The sequence below is a fragment of the Gavialis gangeticus genome, unplaced genomic scaffold, assembly GCF_001723915.1.
Source record: "Gavialis gangeticus isolate Ggan-Ray unplaced genomic scaffold, GavGan_comp1, whole genome shotgun sequence".
NCBI classification, from domain to species: Eukaryota; Metazoa; Chordata; order Crocodylia; family Gavialidae; genus Gavialis; species Gavialis gangeticus.
This window is the reverse complement of record NW_017729031.1, coordinates 22,506,489-22,519,977: the sequence shown is the minus strand read 5'-3', so window position 1 is coordinate 22,519,977 and position 13,489 is coordinate 22,506,489. Positions and strand designations below refer to the sequence as shown.

At 40.5% G+C, this 13,489-nt stretch overlaps 1 protein-coding gene across 1 annotated transcript in view; it reads right to left on the bottom strand.

The window, feature by feature from the left end:
• NCKAP5 (NCK associated protein 5) overlaps positions 1-11,362 on the bottom strand; it is a 962,935-nt gene extending 951,573 nt beyond the window's left edge. The window contains exon 1 of the mRNA XM_019522509.1: positions 11,182-11,362. The gene's annotated coding sequence lies outside the window, so the exon portion shown is untranslated. The remainder of the gene's footprint in view (positions 1-11,181) is intronic.
• Positions 11,363-13,489: the final 2,127 nt, after the last annotated feature.

The following is a 13,489-nucleotide window of genomic DNA, read 5'->3' as shown; positions in this document are numbered from 1 at the left end:
ATAATCTCCCCTGCTGGCCCCTCGTGGACATGTGCCAGAATAATTCTCTCAAAAAGCTTGCCCAGGATTGAGGTAAGACTAACTGGCCTATAGTTTCCCAGGTCCTCCTTCCTCCCCTTTTTGAAGATGGGAACCACATTGGCCCTCTTCCAGTCCTCTGGCACCACACCAGAGCAGCACAAAGTGCTCGTAAAGCCATGCCAGGGGTCCCTTAATGGCCTCAGCCAATTCCCTCAGTACTCGAGGGTGGAGATCGTCCGGACCAGCTGATTTGAATACATCCAGTCCCTCCAGAAGTTCCCTAACTAGTTCTTCACTAACACCTGGCCTAGATGCACCTCCCCTGGGGTTTTAGGGGGGCTGTTCCAGTCCCTGCTCAGGAAAATGGAGGCAAAGAAATCATTAAATATGTTAGCTTTGTCATCTGGTGTGATGACCAAATTTCCTAGCTTGTCCTGCAGGGGCCCCACGTTACCTGGAACCTTCTTTTTACCCCCTATGTATTTAAAAAAGGACTCCTTGTTGTAAGTTAGACAGAGCTCCTCAACACAAGTGAGGAAGTTAGCGATTGGATCTACCTGAGTGCCTATCCCATGAGATGTCTGAGTAGTTGAAGTTACACATGACAACCATACTCCATGAGCATGCAGCCTTTGCCAGTTCTCCAAAATATTCTTGTTCAAGCTGTTCCTCTTGGTTCGGAGGTCTGTAATAGACTCCTATGATCAAGTCCCCTTCCCTGCACTCTCCCTGTATCTTGACCCAGAGGGTCTCAAGTTGCCCTTCTTTGCATCCAGTTTTCACCTCAAGGGAAGTGTAAATCCATCCAGGTTTATCTTAAGCCAGTTTGGGCCATTTTGAAAGCAGCAACTTCTGTTGTGTTAGATTTGAATCAGGTTATGATCACTTGTACCGGTTTGTGTGTAATTTCTGTCCCTAGCCCAGGAGATAGAGATAAGGGTCAGTTTTCCATATGCTAGAGTACCTCTAGGGAAGGAGTTAATAGGAAGCATCAAAGAACGAACTGAAAGACTATCAGATCAACACTGGAGAAATCATAGTGCGCACTTGTAATAATGTACCCAAAGAACCTGGTCTGCCTTGTAATAATGATGCTTTCTAATAAGCTCCTTTTTTAAACGGGTGCTCTAGGCCCTCCGTTTGTGTTGCACAACAAAGCTGGAATGTTTGCCAGACGTAGCTTTCATATTTTTCCCCTGTCTCTTTTTAATGAACAAAGAAGCCATTTACAGATACTTAGCTTCAAAATTACTCATATTTGGCTCTTGCTTTTATTTTCCTGAGACAACTAAGTATGGTGCAAAGGGACTTGCTGTTTTCTGCTCTCATAGGCCTGTGGCCAAGAGCTCAAGCTAATAAAACATGCATTCACTTTTTACTATTAATAGTCATACCTTAATGTTTACATTGTGCATTTTGTACCAGAGAATCATACAGCACTCTACGATACATAGTTTACAAACAGCCCTCAAAAATCAGACTGAAGCATTGGCTCAGGGGGAGGAATTCATCATCCTGAATCACCAAAGTTTTTACATTCAGCAGCCTAGGTAAGCCTTGGCATCTCCTGTTCAAGTACTGACCCAGGCCACTGCTGCAAAGCTTGAGAGACCAGACAGGATTACAGCAGTATTTCTAAGCTTTTCTTAAAGCCATGAAATCCATTGCATAGGACTTGTTGGTATTTTTACAGACATAATTTCTACAGGAATCTTTTAAAAGCTAGAAAAGCTATTTAAAAGCCACGGTATATAGTTTGCATATAAACAATAGAATAGTTTGTAGAAACCAGCAAAAGCAAAAGATTATCTGTGCATTACTGCTCAGCAGTGACTAATGAGAAAAAAAAAATAACTTTCAAAATTCATCCATTTAAATCAAGTTTAAATGCAACTGCTCCTTTGGCAGGCCATATAATGGTTTCACATTTTAAGAGCATTGTTGCAGAAATTAAGTTGAAGTGCAATGCAAATCACATTTTGCATTACAGGATCATAGAAAAGGAGGGTTGGAAGGGACCTCACATTGTCATCTTGTCCAGTCCACTGCTCAAAGCAGAGTCGTCCCTAACTAAACCTTCCCGACCAAGTGTCCATCTCACCTGCTCTTGAAAGTTTCTAAGGATGGAAATTTTAGACCTTTCTAGGTAGCCTGTTCCAATGTTTGACTAACCCCATAGTCTGACTGTTCCTCTTATCTCCAGCCTAAATTACCTCTGCTGCAGCTTGAGACCATTCCTTCTAGTTTTGTCCTCTACAGCCACAGTTAGGTTAATCTCCATCCTTTTTATAATCTTCAGGTATTTGAAGACTTATGAAATCACCTCCTCAGACTTTTCTTGTCCAGACTAAACAGTCCTAGTTCTTTCAGCCTTTCCTTGTTAAGTCATGCCTTCCAGACCTCTAGTCATTTTTGTTGCTGCTCCCCATTGGACTCCTTCCAATCTGCCCATATCCTTCTTGAAGTGTGGGGTTCAAATTGGGACACAGTGGTCCAAGTGAGGCCTCAACAGTACTGAACAGAGTGGAAGAATCATTTCTGTCGATTTGCAATCCAGCAAAAGCACACTATTGGCTCGTTTTTGGCTTATGGTCTACCACAATCCCCATGTTACAAGGGGTTTCAACAAACAACCATACATTGTTGCCTGCGAAGGGTCAGTTTATGGCCTAGTTTGTGGAATCTTAGTGCCCTTCTGCTTCTGTCCCTACAAGATGACACTATTCACATAGTCCTCTCAACTTCTGGTCAACAGCTGGCACATCTCTCCAGTACAGGTGAGTGAGAACTAGGTATGAACATTGGTCCCACTGGCCCAGCATGGTTTGGAGGGTGGAGAAGAAACAGCGGATTGATTCACACCATGAGAAAGCAAAAAACAGGAAGTAGTTCCTTCCTTGGGGCAATGCAGCTATAGCCACTTTTTTTTTTTCATAAAGAGTCTGTGCCAGGACAGCGTAGCTCTCTGGAAACAAAACCCACACTAATATGACCAGATGAGATTGTCTCAAAAGAATCTTCCGCTCAAAGTGACAAACACAACATTCGTGTGGGTTACCACAGAAGTACCGTTTTTCAAAATGATTCTGAATCCCCATTTAGTGGTTCCTACCACCAAAAGGAAAAAAATATGTAATACATTGGCTTTGGACAGGAAAATGACAATGGCCCTGTGGGCAGAGCACAAATGTGAAAAACGGTAATGCCATTAAAGCAAGAATACTATTTAATGCACCACAGTTATGTGCTCAGAATGCCAACTCCTTCAAATTCATTTAATCAATATGCCCTCATATTTATCAATGAGAGTTACTGCAAGTTTGCAAGTATTACCCTACCTAGAAAATTAAATGTTACTTTATTGGTAATTTCTCTCTTCTCTACTTAGAAGAAAATGCTTCCTAAAAAGGAAAGGATGTCAGCAAATTTATTTTAGGCCTGATGCTCAGGGTGACAAAGTGGCTAAGTGTTTCACAACAGCCCAGAAATCTGCATTTCAGTCTTCCCTGGACTCATGCTAAAGCTGTTTCCAGTTGATGAGCTTCAAGTGGGCACCTGATCATTCAGACTGGGCAGCAAAAGGCAGATGTATTTGGTTGCATAGCTCCCTTGTGAAAGAAACAGGCATGCCTTAACTGTGCTAGCTTGGTGAGCCATTTGGGCTTGGGGAGACTTTTGATAATGATTCTGAGGCTTAGACAAAAGACCACAACATTTAAGGCTCATTCCCATTTTGTAATGAACTTATTATGCAATTTCAGGCAGGTCACACACACTCCCTCTCTCCTGCTCAAAATTACGTACTATATATTCCCCAGGTTATTACAGGGATTTAAAATCATTAATATCTATATAGGACTTAAGATACATATATTAAAGGTCAGATCTACTCCTGTGGTGAAGTACTGCTGAGAAGAGTATGTCAGGGAACTGATTATAGCTGCTTAAGTGTGAAAGTAATCTGAATCAGCCCTGGCCATTCACATCAATTTGGGTAGGCTAGGGGCTGCTCTATTTCATACCACCATCTCTGAGCCCATACTCCAACAGAATTCTGCATCCCTGTTTAGTGGTTCCTACCACAAAGACAAAAGATAGGCTTTTTATAGGAAGCTTTGCATTATTCACTATATTCCCCCAGTTCCATAACTTGCTCCCACAATAGGAAAGAGGCAGGTTTGCTAAGGAACTGCCTCTATAAACTTGTACCAGCAAGGAGTCCCTCTTCAGTATGGAGATGTTCCTGGCTACCTATTTATGGTCACATTTCTGTCCTGTAGACCGACACCCATCTACAGAATCTGACCATAGAAGTTCAGTATATTCTCATCTAGCTACCCACTCAGCCACTAAGAATAGTTTCCTACAATATGTTTTTTCCTAGTGCTTTGTCCTATTTAATTTTGAGCAATGGGTCTTCCACCATTTTCCTTGACAGACCATTTCACAGTCTAATTATTCCTACCATCATGAGGTTTCTCCTGATACTCAGTCCACATTTTCCTTTCCTACAGTTACATTACTTTTTATAACCACTCGTGCCATCTTAAATGCTTCCTCCTCTCCTCTGGATTTTAGTTTTTAAACTTGAAACTGGCACACAGAAAATCCCAACATTATCAGTAAATGTCCTTGTTGCATTTGGATAATCGCAGAAAAACAAAGATCCCTGAACCAAAGGATCTCCTTGGATATAGTAAATAGGCCTGGATGCAATAACAGACCATGTTAATGTGCTAAAATGTGGCCCTCTCTGAAAATGACTGTATTAAGTCACTGTGGCAAGGCAGTTTCCAGTTCTGTGAGGAATACTTAAAAGTTTTCTCAGTACAATTATGTTGGCAAGGGATGTGAATTTTTGCTGAGAATTTTATTCATAAAAGCCTTAATATAGAGAAGGTAAATGCAGTATAAAAGATACTTTGTGTTGATAAATATTTTTTCTATATGCACATACACAATATTTCCATATCAAAATAATCATGTTTATACCAATAAAAGTGATTTACATCAGTTTGGACAGTTCTAACATTTTGAAAAGGAGGGTCCAGATGATGCATTGTATCATTACACATAATACAACACACATTTTTCTCCATGTAAAAAAGAGACCAAAAGCTTTACTAATATGCTCTGGGCTGGGAAGTGTATTATGCAGTTCAAGACTAAAGCAAAAACAAATATAACTTTATTGGAATGTGCATTAATTTGCTATCATATATAAACGTATAATATCACAAGAAACTAGGCAAAACTAATCCAGAGCTGTTGTTTATTCAGTTCTGTTCTCATTAGAATTAAATGTACATCTCTCAAAACAAAATCCAGCCTTCTAGAGCAATTTGACAATACATACACTGTTTCACTGAAAGTTATTTCCACACCTGAGTGGATGTTCACTTGAGTTAATGTTTCCATGCCTAAATTGAGGTGTTCGCTGGAGTTAAGAACAGCCTGCAGGAGCTACATTAAGAGGAGCAGCTAACAGACAGCAGAATTGCAGAAGAAAGGCTAACTTAATTGGTGGACTATTAAAAAAAAAATTAAAAAAAAAATAAAAGGAAAAGGGGTCATTAACACCTGTGTAAGGAAGGCATGAGAAGGAATCAGATAGGTTCTAATGAGCCATGGAGTCAAGCGATTCCCTCACTGCTGCCAGAATAGAGATGCTACTGCTACTGCCAGGCAGTTGGTTTTTAATTTTTAGTCCACCCAAAGTTTAACAGAGGTGTGACTGCACCATTGAACCCCCCTGCCGCCGCCACCATCACCACCACCACCCCCCCAGATCTATTCCTGTATGCCAGTATCAAGAAAGGCAGGATTGCTACTTTCCTGGTAAGTTTTACTTCTTTACTATAAGTGTAGAGTTCATCTGAAAATGTTATAGCATACACAAGACCCTCATGTCTCACTAAGTCAGCGCACAATTAGCTTAGTTGCCAAAAAAAAATGAATTTTTCCCAACTCCCAGCACTGTGAAGTCTCCCTGTGATATGAAAGCCAAAGCAGATTTGTTTATTTCTTCTGCCACCAGTGATAAGAGGTCAATTCATGCCCTCATTTATACATCTGCGACTTCACAGAAAACCAGAGTCTCCAGAGTGCTAGTAAGGGCACACTTTGGCCTGCAGGAGTATTTAAATGAAGAAGTATTTAAAATGACATGTGAACAAGGATATCGTTTACTCCACTTAGTATTAGCTCTTCCATGCTAATGTAAGTAAAATACTGTAAAGATTTATGTATGTCAGCAGTTCTGACCCAATAGCATTTGAGGTCTTGAGTAAGCAGTCATACTATATAGCCATTTTTCAAAGCAGAACTGGCCTTTAAGTTGTTTGCATTTCTAAAAGCAGGCCATGATAAAGTAGGCCACATCTTCTGGATGTGAAATGAAGAGCTATCTTGCCCAACTTATAACCACAATTTCCATTCTGTTTTGGCTCTCACAGCTGGTCACATGTATATAAAGCTCTCAGTCTGCAATTATTAGACTTGAGGCTTCAGGAGGATTTATCCATTCTCTGTGGAAGAACCATAATCAAGTCCCTGTGGAAGAACCATAATCACTGATCTGGCCAGTCACCCTTGTCTACTAAATTCTTGGGGGAATGACTTTCAAGAAGATTTTGCTTTTAAAAATATCAGAGGTTAGATAGACATTCAATCCGGCATCCTGTGAGCTTATAACTGATGCTCCTCGATGCTGATTTTTAGATGAGTTCCTAAACAACTGGTATTTAGCAATATTTACCAAACTGCCATTAGCCAAAGCATTTTGCTTAAAAATTCCCTGCATAACAATTTGGAAAAATACAGTGGGATTTGAAGCAGCTACCAAAAAGAAAAAAAAAAAATGGAGAAAAGTGGCACTTTGTGGCTGAGGGGTGTTGGTTGTAGCCATGTTGGTCTAAGGACATAGGCAGACAAAGTTCTTTGGGTAAGTCCAATATCTTTTATTAAACCAACTCAAATAGTTGGAAAAAGTTCTTTGCAAGCTTTTGGGTACAAAAACCCTTAAGAAGAACTTCTTCCTAAGGGTGTTTGTACCTGAAAGCTCACAAAGAAGAACTTATTCCAACTATTTGAGTTGGTCTAATAAAAGATATCCGATTTACCCAAAGAACTTTGTCTGACTTTGTGGCTGAGAGATTCAAAAATATTCTTCAAACTAACTGTTCAACCTAAAAGAAAAACTTTGGATATATCAAGAACACCTATAGACAGAAAAATTTCTTTGAGGGAAACTATATTTGATTAGATATTTAGGTCCCAAGTTTTACCATAAATCCATAGTTCTAAAAGTTAACACTGTTACAAACATCACAGACTTTCATCTTTATCCCCAAATAATATGCATGGAAGCCAAACCTTATTCATGCTTAAAAACATTTTACTTTAACAGCAGCTATTCAAGCTATCAACACTATCTTGTTTCCTGGTGTAGGGAATATCTAGAATTCTAAAAGATCTGGAATTAAGTAAAGTAAGAAAAAAACTTCCTATTAAAATTTTCCAATTTACTGTCAGGTAGATACCTTGATGTTAATCTTCAATGTAATCCTGTTTTATTTGTTTCTGTCCTTAATTCTGTAAGTACGTGAATCACCTGCAGTAGTCATCAGCATAAATCTGGACCAGGAACATTTAGCAATAAAAACATACACTTCTATAACAAGTGTAATCCTATATAGTAACAACAGTAGTAGTCACTTAGGGATGGATCTTATTCTTCCTCTTAGCCAAGTACAACCGGGACACATACTTACATGCACTCTTATATTACACTTCCCGAGCCCCTGACAAATGAACAAATGGTCCTCCTTTTCCTTTCCACTTTTTATGGCTTAGTCAAAGTCAAGATGAAGGCTCATTACAAAAGTAATGGTCTTTTAGGGACTTGAACAGAGTGAAATACAGTCTCACTTAGATGCCCCAGTGCTATCTACAGGTCTAACAGGTAGAAAAGGACTTGCCCCTTAGGGTGAAATCCTACTTTGGAAGTTTTGGCATTGCCTTCAGCTAAGCCAACGTACCAGTGTTATCTTCAAACTAGCTGTTGAAAGGACATACGACATAAAAGCAGCACGATTCCACAACCGTAAGCACAGGGTACAGTCTCTCTTCCTGTGACCTGTACAGAGCCATGAATACTATTAGTAGTGGAATACTAAATAATTATCAGAATCATAATATACTCCCATATGGAAACCACAGAACATTTTTCTTTGCAGGAAATCAGTACAACAGCAGCACTTTGCCCATCATACTGGCCAATTCTATGTTGCTGTAGTCTTTTAATAGGAGAAGGGAGAGCATGTTCGGACACACGGGGATTTCATGACTTGCCAAACAAGTTGGAGCTGATCTTATGGAAAATGGGGCCCTGGGCAAACTTGTATTTTGCCCACCCCACTCTGCCCAAGTCATTGGCGCTGCTGCAGGCAGAGGCAAGCGGGCAGGAGCTCAGGGCCACTGCTGCTAGGCAGGAGCATGGCAGGCAAACTGGAGATTGTGCCACCCCACCTGCATATGCCTGACCCAGCTCCTCCTGAGCAGTGACTGGAGGTGGGGGGCAAGCTAGACTGACCACCACTCCTGCATGGGGTGGGGATTGGCTGGGGTAGGGCAGGGGGAGAGTGTGTGTACATAGCACTCCCCTGACCATGATGCCCTGAGTAGTCGCCCACCACCAAGGCCGGCTCTGTATGAAGTAGTAGTGGCAGCATGGAGTATCAGAGTAACAGAAGGGAGCATGCACTCTGTATGTTCACATCTGTTTGCTGTTATAAACATTTGGATGGCAGGATCAGGCCTCACTCAGGCAAACACTTTTAGTGTAGTCATACCAAAGCTGGGTGACTCCTTCAACAAGTCATCTGCCTCTTGCTTTTGCTTCCCCTCCTTTGTTTCTATTAGAAAGGTTAGAGCTCTACAGTTGATGATCACTTGTGCTCTGCACCCAAAACAGGGATTTTGAATCACAGAAAATGAAGGTTGGAAGGGACCTCAGGAGGCCACATCTAGTCCAACCTCCTGCTCAAAGCAGGACCATCCCCACCTACATCATTCCAGCCAGGGCTTTGTAAAGACTTCCAGGACTGGCTTGACAAAACCCCAGCTGGAAAGATCTAGATTTAGCTATTCTTAGAACAAAAATATGAGTTCCCTTCCAAACTGCAGCACAAACTCTTTGAGAACAGAATGAATTTGGACTGCAAACTCCTCAGGGCAGGACTGACTTACTGTGTGTTTGCATAGTATATCAGCACATTGATCTCCATTGTTATTACCAGGGCCAAAGGCTATGGAGCAGGGAACCCAGAATTAGCAGTGGATTCCTCCAACCTCTTTGCCTATATACTTTCTAAACCCTTCTTGTACTTCTTGAAAAACTGGAGGATTGCACAGCACCTGAGGCCCAAAGAGAAGTATCAAGCATTCCATATGTATCTAAGGGAAACTTACAGAGAAGTACAAAACAAGAGTGGGAAAGTGTGCGTGCATGCATAAAAATAAATGGTGGGAGTGGGTGTAGAAAATAACAAATCAGGTATCAAAGCAAATAACCCATTCTTGAGGTTTCCACACAGCAGTTTCACTGTCTTCTTGTATTATCCCTCATAACTCCTCTAGAAAAGTTGCTCTATTGCTTTTAACTTAGCACATAAGCACTAATTTATATAGCATTTTCCATCTGGAGAGCTCAAGGCACTTCTAGACAGCAGCTTTTGTTATGGTATTATTGGCTCCAGCTACACTGCTAATTAGCGTGTGGAGGAGGGCATTGTGATGTGTTGACTCCCTACCACCACTGCACGCTCATCTATACTTCAGCTTTGGACTTCCATTGAATCATTAAGAAAAACTTTGTCCCAATCTTGTAGACACGTATGCATATGCTCAGTTTTTTGCAGAATCTAGATCTCTGTGGCTTTAGTTCTGCATCTGTCCATATGCTCTAATAAATATGGAGAATGCAATATAAATACACTCTGTGAGCCCAATTCCATAACAGTTACTAAGAAGGAGTAATACTTGATCAAACCGTATCTCCAATATGACCAGCCACATGAAAAGTGACATCCCAAATGACAAAGCAAATAAAGCTTGCAGAAATCAGGCCCTAAACAATGAGGTTTTTAGTGTATATTTCTTAAATGTTCTTGTTTTTTATTGCGTGCAAAATAATTTCATAGGAAATATGAAATCAAGTTAAATTTTGTTGCAAAATACCTTGAAAAATATTGTGTTGTAGCCTGACCAACATTTATCTTGGCAATAGGCACATGAAGCATTTCTTCAAGTCTCATTTTGGCTTATACTCAGTGCTACTTGCACATTAACGATTAACAAGGCACATTTAACGGAATCCCTACTGTTGCAATATGATCCCGCACTGTGAAATGTGCAAGATTCTTTGCTCACAGTTAACAAAAAGTGAAGCCAAAAAAGAACTGGCCATCATGTACTGAAATGGGAAACAGACAGAAATTTCATGCAATTTAAAGTGCTGAAATGAAATGATAGATAGAAACCAACACTATTGGTGAAGTTCTGCAGACATTTCAGTTTACAGTACATCAGAAATGAGTAAGTGTAAATCATATCCGCTTTCAAGGGAGCATTTAAACAACATAATATATGCTTTTCTTCAGCTATTTCTTTTAAAATAGCAAGAGAGAAGAAGAATATTCTTATCTGAGACAACTCATTAAAGAAAAGGTGAAGGAAAAAAAGCCTGTGAAACATTTGAAAACCAGGATCACAATCCTCAACTAGATGGCAGAGAGAATAACTTCTTAGGTACAGTATATACAGCAAACTTTGAAATCTCTGTACAGATGCAGCTAGACAGCCTGCAGCTGTGATCTTAATGTGTCAGGAAAGCACCAGACAACCGAATATAAAACGTGAAGAGGTCCACAAAAATTTATGCATTTAATCAGACACTGTAACAGCACTGAAAAAAGAAGGTAAAATTACCGGTGCTGGTACATAGTTACTGGGTAACATCTTCTCTCTATTTACTCAGGCTCTCATAATTTCCTCACAAATCACAGGACTAAATTAGAAGTGTTAACAGCACCTTCAGTGTTGCTAAATGTAAACTCTTCATTATAAAATGTAAAATATCAAACAAAAGTCTGTCCTTACCTACAAGGCAAAGCAGAAATGGAAGGTCAGTGTGTTCATTTTACAAACTCAGTATTTTCTGTTTCATTCTGTCAGTGTTATAACGCTAGTGAAGAAGAAAGCGTCTGAAGTTCTCAGATCTTCCTTCAGAGTTTTAATCATTCGCTTCCCAAGAACGGGTTTAACAAATACCACTGTGTTCTGTCAATATTTGTATGCAGCACCACAGAGGGCAAGCTGCCAAACCTACATGGTTTAAAGAGCCAAGGGTAGAAAACTGACACCCTAACAAACACACTCCCTGCTTTGTCTCCTTTAAGGTGGTGCTAAAAGTGTCATCTTTGCTTCTGACTGCAGCTTAGGAAAGCTCTTTGTTTAATTTCTCCACTTCTCCAAGAAGGCTGTATTAAATAATCTTGCTCATCAAACCTTGGTGTTCTGTTTCCTTGCCCTAAAGTTTCTTGCACAAGTTTAAGTCTTTTGCTTTCCACCAGCTGCACTTTAAATGTATTTTAATTGGCTGGAATTTAGAAAGAATCCATTTGGCAGTCATTTACATTTGAAGCACGCCCAGAGCAGCTGAAACAGGCCCCAGAAGCAGCCCGATTACTTCATCAAAAGATGGTGTTTGAATGCCATTGACTCCTACATAGCTACACTGAACTCGATTATATAGCAGAGACTATGCAATTAATATTTTTCTATTAAATTCTTGATTATTTGGCAAACAAAGTTACTGAGTAGGTTGTAGATTTACAATGTTCAGCACTCGTTTTCAAAGACCCATTCGGGTTTGAGAGATGGGGAAAGGGCTTGTGCTTAGAAAGACGCATTCCTCGTTTTAGATTTCCTTATGGAAATATAAGTGGTATTCTTGCATGCATATCTGCAGTACCATTACCTTCTATCGTAGCTAGAAGTATCAAGAGTGTTACCAATTTGATTTTTGTATGAAATAGTATTTGAGATGCTGTGTGCGCTAGATACACTAGATCAAAGCATCTAATATTGTTTCTACATCACTATTGTTAACCATCGCTCATTTTCCCCCCTTAGACTTATTTTTTATTTCTTAACAGAGTAGAATAAGATAGCTTTGCAGTCTCTCTCAATTTAGTAAATTCATCTCACCTCTAGTTCTGTAGTCCATAATGCAGAAGTTTAAGGGCTGACAGCACTGGGGAAAGCTACCAAAAACCACTCAGCAATAAAAATTGGAAGGCATTAAATAGGAAACCATAAGAATTCACACAGTAAAGTACAATATTTAGGATTAATGTAGCGACATTAACAAGTCAGATTTAAAAGCACCGAGACACTTCAAGTCATTCTAATTGAACACACAGAATCTGAGAAACCCAGCGTTCTGCAACCCACGGAAGCACTTGTGAAATTGTAACTGCTCTAGAGTTCACTTATCATCATCAGTGTACCAGTGAGGATGGAGGAACTGAAGAAAAAGGGGATTATCCTCTAGCTGGAGTACAATGAAGACTGTTTTCTACATTTAAAAAGGTGAATAGTTCTCATAGAGAAGTTGTGACAATACTTGCTGCCTGCAGAGAAAAGCAGCATTTCAAGGACACCACATGAAAAGGGGGAGGATTAATACCAGAGAGAGACCCTTCCATTTCTGAAGATTTGCATGGTTTAATCATTTGATGCCATGCAACACTTCGACGCCTAAGCATCCTAAAACTGTAAGGACATACAGGCTTAACCTGCAAGGCAGCAGCGTACCCAGTTTTTAAGGAAGTTAGTGGAAGAGAGCTTGCAGAATGATACTACATTTATTAGGACTGATTTTATTTTGCACTTCAGCCACTTTATGCTACTCATTTGTTCTGAAGGGATCAAAATGTGAAAAGAATGATTCCCTGAAAACAGGAGATGCCAAGTCCCTGCTGGGCCCCCCTCAGGCCCCAGGGGAGGCACACCTGGGCCAAGGATTAGCGAGGAATTAGTAAGGGAGCTTCTAGAGGGGCTGGACGTATTCACGTCAGCCGGTCCGGATGATCTCCACCCTAGAGTTCTAAAGGAATTGGCTGAGGTCATTGCAGGACCCCTGGCACGGCTTTACGAGCACTCGTGGTGCCTGGAGTGGTGCCTGAGGACTGGAAGAAGGCCAACATGGTTCCCATCTTCAAAAAAAGGGAGGAAGGAGGACCCAGGAAACTATAGGCTAGTTAGTCTTACCTCAATCCTAGGCAAGCTGTTCGAGAAAATTATTCTGGCACACATCCATGAGGGGCCAGCAGGGGACTGCATGCTTAGGGGCAACCAGCACGGGTTCATCAGTGACAGGTCCTGTCAGACGAACCTGGTGGCC